Below are 11,036 nucleotides of genomic sequence, written 5' to 3'. Positions count from 1 at the left end.
TAATTAATTGTCTAGAACAAATGAGAGTAAGGAAGGAAGGGAGAACGAGAGTGGTAGAGGCGGTTTTGAAATCAAGAAATTAAATGAGGATGATTGTGCCCTAACCCCATTTAATTAGTTGACACATAGGTATAATTGGGTATTACCTAATATCCGAAATCATAGGTAAGTGAATACTCAATCTCGTACTTGATATCCAATTTTTCGATATTTTTGGATATCAGATACCCGATCCAATACACATTATCCGATATTTTTGGATATCAGATATCCAATAGTTTTTCTTCTAATCGATTATTCCATTATTTCCATCATCAAATAAGAAAATTAGCAATAGGAGTCTTCTGACTTAATTAGGAGTAGAGTTTGAAAACTTATAATTAAATATTTAATTGATGATGTTAATCACGTTGTGGTCATTTATTAGTTGGCTATATACTTGTGTTGGCAGTGGGTGAATTGGGTGCCTTTTTAATTTCTAGTGGTTGTTTCTAAAAGTACAGGAAAAAATAGGAGTATATACAAAACTTTGTTATGAATTGTGATTTTTGATATTTCCATAGAGAGTGTATATAGTTTGAGTGCAACAGTATATGAAAAGACAAGAGAACAGTAGTAGTAGATGTCTAATAGTAATATTCATATGTTTAGATTGGAATCTTTATTTTGCTTATTGTTTCGTGATTCATAATGTGAATATTTAGACCATATTTTCCGCTGTAGTATATCCTGCAAAAGCATAGCCTATGATTTTGATGTTTATGTGTAACTGTAAGGACAAAAATAGAGGGACAGTTGATAATAATTAAAGTTTATGTTTTAATAATATAAAAGGCCAGTAGAAAAAATTCATGAATATTGATCAAATTTTGGTCTACATCATAATTATTTTCATAAATGACCGATTAAATCTTAGTATTAATTTTGACGATGTACTGAAGTGTCTCATGGATTAGAATATGCTGAAAATTGAGCATGACATGGACACCGGATACATATCACGTAGAATAAACATCCGGATTTATTAGCAGGATTTTAGATTGAATCTCCAAATTCTTGTCTCGAAACCAATTGTTCTATAATTTAGAAATAAAGTCATTTTACTTGTTACTAAAAATAGTATTACTAAGTTAGATTTCCACTTGTATTTAATACTACACATCATCGCCATATCATTCCATAATGACACACGGTGGTGCGCTTGGTATAATCATTGAGAACAATAGTTATATATGTTAGTTGTATTTAATATTCATGGATTTGTAAATAATATAAATAAGTTATAATATAAATAAGTTATGATATAAATAAGAGAAGGGCGTGCAGTGGTTGAGAGCTTCGTATGTGAACCATAGGTCAAAGGATCGACTACGAAACTCACTGTTAATAAAATATACTTTTACGCCCTCCGTCCCATAATAGTTGTCATGGGCCTATAGATCAGGAGGGGGCAAATTAAACTTTTTTAGAGTGCCTTTGCCTAATTGCATATTTAGGGTGTCTCCACCGGTGCCCTTCCCACTCGCCCGTCGCGGACGGGCGACCCGACGGGCGCTATAGTGGCCCGGACGGCCGCCCACGCCCGTCCCGTGTGCCCCTGCGATGGGCTCGCCCCTCCCGTCGACGTCCAACCGGACGTCCGCCACTGTGGCGAAGGTCGGACGTCCCGGTCGGACGTCCGACATTTTAATTTTTTTTTAAAATGAATTCTATAAATAGGGCTCCCCCAACTTCATTTCATTCACACCACTTGTGTTGACAAGTTTCTCTCTCTCTACAAATTTCATTTCTACTACAATGGAGTACAATAGAAACTCCCCCACCACGAGCGGAGGGAACACACCCTCGATTCCCATCGGATCGGAGGGAAATTTTGCGGGGATGAATCCCCAGATGGCGGGGGATGGGCGGTATGCCGGCGATGACTCCCCAAATGTTCTACAATATGTACACTTGGATGAGTCAAATGGGTCAGATGATGCCGGGGGCAGCGGGTATGCCGGCAAATATGTCGGGGATGGGTGGGACTGCGGGGATGGGCGGGACTATGCCAGGGGCAGCGGGGATGGGCGGTATGCCGCCAATATGGCGGGGGTGGGAGGGATGATGCCCGGGGCAGTGGGGATGGGCGGTACGCCGCCAAGTATGTCGGTGGGTGGGTCGATGCAGCACAGGAGCCCGAGTACGCCTAGGGAATCTGTCTATCGGCCATATATAGATTTGTTGGCCGATGATTCCCCTACTTCTGTTCTCGGAGACTCAGTACGCCGGCATCGAGACTTTCTCCTTTGAGCAGCTGGGAGCGCAATTGGGGCTATCGCCGATCCGTGAGACTCCCCAGGGAGGCGGGGCCTGCAAGGGGCAAGAGAAAAGGCAAGGCCATGGCCAGGAGCGGGGGTAGGGGCAAGGGCAAAGTCTCGAGCTCTTCCTCACACACGGGGGCAGAGGAGGAGGAGGGTGAGGATGAGACTGAGAGGAGGACGATCTGGACCGTGTGGGAAAATGCCGCGCTTGCGAAGGCATGGATCGGTGTTGTAGAGGATCCATACGTCGGAGCGAACCAGTATGTTGACCGAATGTGGCATCGCATCAGTGCCGCCTACTGCTCCATCAAACCGCATGGGGCGAAGCCTCGCATCCTCGAGCAATGCCGGAAACAGTGGCTCCGGTTGAGGCCTAAGCTCAGTAGTTTTGCCGCCCTCTACCAAAACAACATGCGCATGGTAAGCAGCGGCATGTCTGAGGATGATGTGCGGAGACAAACCTTCTCCCAATAACCTAGCAAAGAGTTGGGGATCAAAGAATTTGACCAGTGGGAGGCCTTTCTCGTGGTCAAGGACTCGCAAAAGTTTGCGATTGGTGTCGAATTGGGCTGGAAGCGGACGAAGATCAACTCTTCCGGTGAGTACAGTAGCAGTGTTGGTTCGCACGAGCTCCCCGAAGCCGAGGAAGTGGCCCCGCTACCACGAACAGACTCTCGCTGTCGTCGTCGCCCGATGGGGCAACAGGCTGCGCATCGGAAGGCGAGGGGAAGCGGCAGCGACAGCGGGTCCTACGAGGTCGAATCGAAGGTCCCAGGAGGAGAAGAGGACGATAGCCTCGCCCGCGCGTAGCAAAATAAGACCCTGATGCAGATCACTTTGAAGTGGTATAACACGCACGATCCAGTCTTGAGAAGGCTGTGCAAGGAGATGGTCGACCGATGTCGGCGCGATTTAAGGATGCCACCCATTGATGATGATGGCGTCGAGATCGGGAGCGGGGATGTCGGAGGTGGCAGCGGCACGGGCGACGGGGACGAGAACGAGGAGGAGTAGTGAGAGCCGAGGGTATTATGTAATTTTATTTTTAAACTATGTTTTTTTTTAAAAAAATTATGTAATTTTTTTTAATTATGTAATTTTTTTTAATGTAATTTTCGTATTTCCCGTTCGTATTCGTGTCGAATTTTAATTCCGTGAATTTAAATTTTAATTGTGAATTAATTTAATTGTGGGAAGGGCTAGTGCAGTGAGAAGGGCTAGTGATGTGGCAGTGGAATGGGAAGGACTAGTGCTGACATGGCATGAAAAGGGCTAATGGGAGGAGCGCTACCGGAAACACCCTTATTTGCCGTATTTGAAAGACTGTTCAAGTCCAACCTAAATTGGATGCCTTTTTAGTACTCTACTTATTGATCTATGGTCCAATTTTAGTATCCAATAAATGGTGTATAACAGTAAGTTTACAATTCAAATTATTTTCAAACGTGGACAATCAATTTACATTAAAAATAATATACTTATTTTATGTCTAAAATAATATACTCCTACTTTTTAGTTTTAAAAAAATTATGCCCATTGCTGCGCTCGCTCCATGAACTTAATGTGTTACGATCTCTTTTTGCCTATAGTAACGCTTTAAATGCGGCGGTTGCATGTTATTGTCTATTGTGGACAATTGAAAATTCGATTATAAATAAAAAAGAGAATGAAATACATATATTTTTAAAATTCTCATTTTCTTAACGGCTTTACCTATAATCAGCCATCGCGAAGCTGCATTGTGATATCCAAAGTACTCCATCTGTCCCACATTTATAGTCACATTTAGTTAGGGTACGAGTTTTAAGGAATTGATGGAGTGTGTAATTAATGAAGTGAGACGACGGAGTGTATAATAAATGAAATGAGATGGAAGAGTGAGATGGTGAAGTGTGTAATAAATGAAGTGAGATAAAAGAGTGTGTAATAAATTAAGTGAGTTGGTGGAAGGTGGGTCCCTTGTTGACTTTTTGGTTTTTTATTTTTGTTTTGGTTTATTTTTGTGTTGATAATGGCATTTGAGTGTAATTTTAGTGAATAATAGGATAAAATTTTATGTCCAAATATGGAAAATTCTAAATGTGACTATAAATGTGGGACGGACTTTTATGGCAAAATGTGACTATAAAACTGGGACGGAGGGAGTAATTAGCAAAGTACTCTAAAATTCTTGCCTAGCGAAGTTCATTTTGGCATCAAGGGTGGTAAAACTTTAGCCAAGTGTTCGAATCTCAAAAGCACCTTCATTTCTCGTGCTTTTGGTTTTATTGTCAAACAAAAATGTTTTCTTTTCTTGTTGGTTTTTAACAGCTAGTTTCCAAATAAATAATTTAAATAACAAACAAATTGATAATACATTACTTTTTAGTTGAGTGTAATTGTGTAAATGAGCATTTTTTTTATAAAAGAGTGTAAATGAGCATTACATAAGCTATTTTTTATTAAATACGTATTTATTTGTGTGTCTGGCTACAACTCATTTTATTGATAATGCCCAAAAACTAAATTTTGCTACTTCAATAATCTCTTGAAATAAATCCCCAGATCAACTACGAAGGTCACCAAAAATGAAATATCATGACTCCCTTGATTTTGATTCATTTTACATTTCACACAATTCGTTGCCATTAAATTCAATTCTTAATATTCATATTAGTATTATTTTTATGGACTTGAATACTCACATAACTAATTATTTGTTTAGATTGAGATAAGTTCATTTTTTTTGGCTTTGGGATCAGGATTGGGCAAATAACACTTTTACTGTATTTAGAAAGTGCCTTTGTAGCAACCGTTGGCATTTCTTATGAAGTTACAAATTTAAAATACTGTTGGATAAGATATTTAAAAATGAGCCCATTTTTTCTGTATAGTTTTTGCTCGAATAATATTATTGAGAGCAATATTGAAAAAGTTAGTAAGTGCTAGCTTTTAAGCTATCTTTATCCCTATCAACCTAATTGAATATCCAGGTGCCTTATTTGAAGACTGTTTTAACCGAACCTAAATTGCAGTAATCTTTGGTCCATTTTTAGTATCCAATAAATGGTAGACAACATTAATTTTTTAATTCAAATTCTTCCATGTGATTAACGTGGACAATCAATGTTGTTGTAGAATTGAGAGATCTCCTTTTGTTTCATGATCCTTCCATTTGTTGTACAACAATAACCAAAATGTATTTCTTGTAGGAGACAATGGTAATTTGATGTGATGAGGTCGTAATCAACCTGATGGAGGGGAGTATTTTATATATATATAGGCATGGAAAATTTTATGTGTCATTAATTGCCCTTGTAATAAATAATAAAGCATATCAGTGATTGTGTAGCGGTACAAGAGTTTTATACGATTCAAGCATTGAACCCAATGAATATATATATAGTTAAGATAATAGTAGACTATGGTTAATATAATCGCGAATTTTGTGTAGTTTTGACCAACCACAATTGGACCTCCTTTTATTGTTACAAGCAGCTCCACTTTTAGCATATACTACTATTATCGATATATCTGGTAAAATAATGTAATCAAAATAAAAGAATATGATAAATTCATCGTCAAAAGAAATGCATCTTCAATAAGTAGAAATTGTAATTTATATATGATTGAATATGTCGGAATTATTGGATTCTAAATTTTACATTTCTTTAGTTGAACCAAAATAAGAATTTCATAGCCTTGTACCCAACTGGTTTGATCATACATAACATATGTAAATTGATCACCGTCCGCTGCTCATTTATAGGTACTAGTATTTTTCAAGTTTTCCTTAAGTATATCAACTTGTGCTAATATGCTTTCTTCTATAATTTTATCATCGATCCTTCTAACAACTGCATATTTATATTTAGGTTGTTTCACTTGCTTCACATCTTGTGTCAGAGGTTTTGGGAGACCGCCATTTTGATATTTGCTAGGTACATAGTAGTAGGACGTGTAAGTAGAATTTACGACATCTAAGAATAACAGTGGGCCTGTATTGATAATATTTTCTTTTCGGTCATTCTTGTGAGGTAAGTAACTGAACAAACTGGCATATAAAACACAAATAAATTAGAAAATGAAACAAAAATGTGTGAGTTTAAAAATCTAAGAAATTAACTAGATCAGTATGCTTCCAGTTAAATATGATTATAAATTGAATTTGGTTATGAAATTTTCAAGTAGAAGCAAATTATTGCTCCTAAAAAACTTTAAAATAATTGAAATAAAAAAAATACATGTCTTCAGCTTTTGCAATACCATCCATGATTGAGTATTGGAAGACGGTCGGAGCTGTCACCCACATAGATCGACTGTAATTTCTTATCTCAAATTCCTTTTCACTATATATGAATAATAGTAAATGTCGGACATTCAATTTTTTTACATTGCACTGGAGGACCATCTCCTCCGTACCCTTTTGTTTCATAACCTTTGCATTCTTGTACAACAATGCAAGAAAAAATCACAAATAAACAAAGTGTCTTTCTTGGAGGAGACTAAAATAACCTGATTTGATTATGCTTTCCTTTGCTCGATTTTGAGATGTGTATATATGTCAGTATGTCACAGAAAAATCACAATGAGATTTTCGTATGTAATTTATTGTTTAATTAATGCATTGATTACGACCGTTGAATAATTTTTACTGATTTTCATTTTTATTCTGATTTTTTTTGGGAATAAAATAAGGAGTAGAAAATATGGTAGATTTTGAAAATGGTAGTGTGCAATCACAGAAAATAATGAAAGGGCAATAATGTCGCCATGAAACGCGAGAAAGAGAGGAAGAGGCAGTTTTGGCGACATTCTAACTTAAGTTAGCCGTGTGAGTCTTCAACTTAATTAAGGGGAGTAATAAATTACTAACATATAGGTAATTGGAGTGGATTTTGAAAATTTATTATTGAATATTTAATTGATTAGGCCAATCACGTTGGGGCCAATTTCTTGTATTGTTTCTGGAGGTGTTTTTAATAGTACAGAAAAATAAAATATATACGAAATTTTGTAAGATGGAGGAAATTTGAGAATGGAGGAAAACCCATAATATTTATCAACAATATGTAGTGTTTGTCCATATAAAAAAAGGCAATTTGAAATACATTAATGTATCTGTCTATTGTCAAGCCTGCGTAGCTACATTGTGGCATGGGGCCAACAATACAAATGAGCAATATTTTTTGTCTAGCACATACTTGAGACATTAGCCGATTGCTTGAATCTCCAATGTCGACTTTTCCTCTGCTGCATTTTGATTTATTTTCAATAATTTTTTTTTCTAGCTCGTTTCCCGATAAAAAAAAAGTTTAAAAGGTTTACAAAACTCAATATTCTAGTTTCATTTGCAATTTTGATTTTTTGAAAAAAAATATTAGAATGATTGATTAAATTATTACAATTACTATTATTCCCATGAGTCTATTTCTTATGCATCCAACTCGTTAATATATTTCTATTATTACTCATTAATATTCTTGCTAGTTTACTTTACAATTTTTAACTACACTGAAAAGTATTATTTGCATAATTGATCAAATAAGTATTCAATTAAGAGTCGCGGTTCTTTCTCCATCGATCCTTTTTCTATTTCTATATTTATTCTTCTATATATTTGTATGGATAACGTCAAATATATATTGTCCTCAAATCTCAAATATATTGTCTGAGATTTGTGACGTACATGAGTTTTCGCCCGCGTCAATTGTAATGACCTGAAATTTTGCAAATTTAAAAATTAGTTAAACGTGATAGAATTCGATTATTAAAGTAGGAGTCTCGGTGAGTGAAGTTTTGTGTGTCGGATTAGTAGGAAAACAAATAGATTATAAATGTGTTTATATTAATGTTAGAATACAAAATTTAAGTTGTGAGGTGTGGGATTTTAGGAATAAAAGTAATTTGAATTGAAAGGGAAATAAGAAAAGGAATAAAAGAAAAATATATAAAATGGGATTAAAGAAATAGAAAAAAGAATTGGGAAAGTAAATGTGATATTTTTCCTATGCCTTTTCTTCTGGAACTTACGTGAATAAACTATCCTACTTTCACCGCACACACACCGTGACACACACACGCACACATTCCTCTGTGGAGCGCCGCCTCACCTCCGGCAACCACCGCCTTCCGTTCAGCGTGACAGCCCCTGCGTGTCTCCCTCTCTGTCTCGTCACATCTCTCCTTCCCTCCCTACACACCCACACACTTACATCTCTCTCGGCTACAGCAGTTGTCCGACGGATTCCGCCACCACCTTCGCCGTTTTCCGGCAGCTGTGAGTTGGAATTGTCTCCCCTTTGTGTAAGTAACCTCCCCACACCTCTTATTTTTCCAATTTCATCCTCAATTGAAGGATAGGGTTTAATTTCAAGGTCTTCCCCAATTTGAATTTAAGTAAACTAGGTGTAAATCTAATGTTTTGATGGCTTATTAGTTTCCAAAGCCTATTTTGAGGTGTGAATGGAACGAAATTGTTGGACATAGTGTTTGAAGGTAGGGATAACATTAGAGTTATTCAAGAGGGATTTGGAAGCTTGCTTTGCTAATTTGATTTAGCTTGGGAATTTACTTTACTTGCATAATGTACGTTTGGATTGTGAGAAAAATGCATTTTGGTATGAGATGTTTTGGGAATTAATTATAATGAATTGAATATGGAATTAAAATGAAATTAAGAGGATGATTAGAGTATATAGTTGGGTTATCTTAGATAGTAGGAATTGAAGTTTTCAAGTAGAAATTATGTCTTGGTGAAACAAACAAATGAGACAGCCTTTGTGTCATGTTCTGGCAGGATTTGTCAACTCCAGTTTAACCAAGTAAACGATCTCATTTTCTTACGAAATTTTAACTGAACGTACTCTTATGTGTCTTCTGCTATGTGACCAAAATTCAGCTTCAAACGAGTCCAAATGAATTTATGATGATTTTTGTAATGGAACTGCCCTGTTCTGCCAGATTTGGGTAAAATAGACATCTATGGCTTTTATTTTCATATGGTCACGTTGAATTTTGATTTCGTGGTTATCTGGAATGACTATTTAAAGTCAGTAATTTTTCTGCAAACATCTTGGGACATGATAAAAGTTGAAATGCTTATGTGAAGATGTGATTGCTAATGTGAAATCTCGAAGGAGAAATAGTAGTTTTGAATGTGAAATATATATATTGAAAGGTAACAGGAAATAACATGGAGAAGGAGCAGGAATAAAGTGGATCGTGTGTCAAAGGCATTTTGGATTTTGAGGTAGTATATTCTTCATTGGGTCTTAATTCCTGAAGTAAGTCTACGTGATTGCATATATAATATTTTGTGTTAATCAGTGATACAACAATTAATCTGTTTCATGTTGCTTATGACGTGAAGTATGTGAATTCTGGATATGTGAAGGTATTGAGATAGTTGGAACTTAATCTATTAATTTGATATGATGTGGTGTGACAAGAAATTGCTGATGTGTAATTAGAGATTATTGGAAATAAGTATTTCGATGAAAAATGTGTGTTTTTGATTGTGCTTATGCCCCATGCTTGAGTGTGTTCCGTGGGTACAATTGGCATTGCCATAGGACAGCAGCGCTGCATTATCTGGGATCACTCGTCTTCTGGATAACCGAAGCGAGGATCGTCTGAAATCAAATCTGATCTGATCTGTCTCTGATATCTGATCTCTGCACCCTTAATGGGTGGTCTGTGCGGAGTCCTCTTGAGGATAAAATCCGCGTCTGATTTTGTTTCTGATCTGGTCCGCGTACCCTAGTCTATCGCTAAGCACTTAAAGGGGCTATGTGTGTTTGAATATGTGAAAATATTGGTGATCTGCTTGCTTATGTGTTGTATATGTATTGGTGGCTGGATAATATTGCTATGTATTCTCCGTTTCACTCGATTATTAGTGTTATGTAATTTAGTTTGTATTCTTATATGTGATTTACGAAATTGATACATGATTATGAATCTGATAAACTTTATTAGATCAAAGTTTGACGAGATAAATGTAAGAATTTACTATTTTTCGTTTCTGATATTAAGTATATGTGCATGGATATGACGAGGTTGGTTCTTCACAATCAATAATAGTGTAAATGTATAGATTGCATAGCGTTTACTTTAACTCTGGAAATTAGGCTCTAATGTTGAGTATTCTACTGAGCTTGTTGAAGCTCATTCCTTTATTTCCCCCCTCAGATTTGATGGTCAGATTAACTCCTTTGCTTCACAGCTGCTCAAGTCGAGTCACTGCCTTTGCACTTGAATAATTATTTGATGTATTAGTGGTGGCATGTATAGAAAGTGTAATGTATTTGGACGTCTTAATCATTTTAGTTACAATGAAGAAAGCACAATGCACATCCGTTACAAAAATATTGGAAATGAAATTAGGAACCAATACATGACACAATGCAAATCCATGTAATGAATCACAACAATTTTTTTTTCTTTCAAAAATCTAATGAAAAAGAGCTGAAGAAGACGCATTTTTCTTTAAGCGTGTTGTGAGCTGAAATCATTTAAGGAATTAGATGCATTTTTGTGAATAGGTTTTTAGGAAAATGGATTATGGAGTATTGTTTTATCTAAATGGATAGAATCATAAATATTTTGAATAAGGATTTTATTGTAACGAAAATGGATTATATTCTTTCATTTTTCAAAAGATAGTAGTAGAACGTAAAACGTAAGAAGAGCTAGACCCCAAAGCATGAAGTTTTTGCTGAAATTTTGGAACCACAATTATGCAATTACCTT

At 36.4% G+C, this 11,036-nt stretch overlaps 1 long non-coding RNA gene across 1 annotated transcript; it reads left to right on the top strand.

The window, feature by feature from the left end:
• The first annotated feature begins 8,293 nt into the window (after window positions 1-8,293).
• LOC125192287 lies at window positions 8,294-10,652 on the top strand. Its single transcript, XR_007171351.1, has 2 exons — window positions 8,294-8,588; window positions 9,463-10,652. It is a non-coding gene; the product is annotated as an uncharacterized LOC125192287 (long non-coding RNA).
• The last annotated feature ends 384 nt before the right edge of the window (window positions 10,653-11,036 follow it).

This window comes from Salvia hispanica, chromosome 6 (genome assembly GCF_023119035.1).
Source record: "Salvia hispanica cultivar TCC Black 2014 chromosome 6, UniMelb_Shisp_WGS_1.0, whole genome shotgun sequence".
NCBI classification, from domain to species: Eukaryota; Viridiplantae; Streptophyta; class Magnoliopsida; order Lamiales; family Lamiaceae; genus Salvia; species Salvia hispanica.
This window is presented reverse-complemented; position numbering and strand designations above follow the sequence as displayed.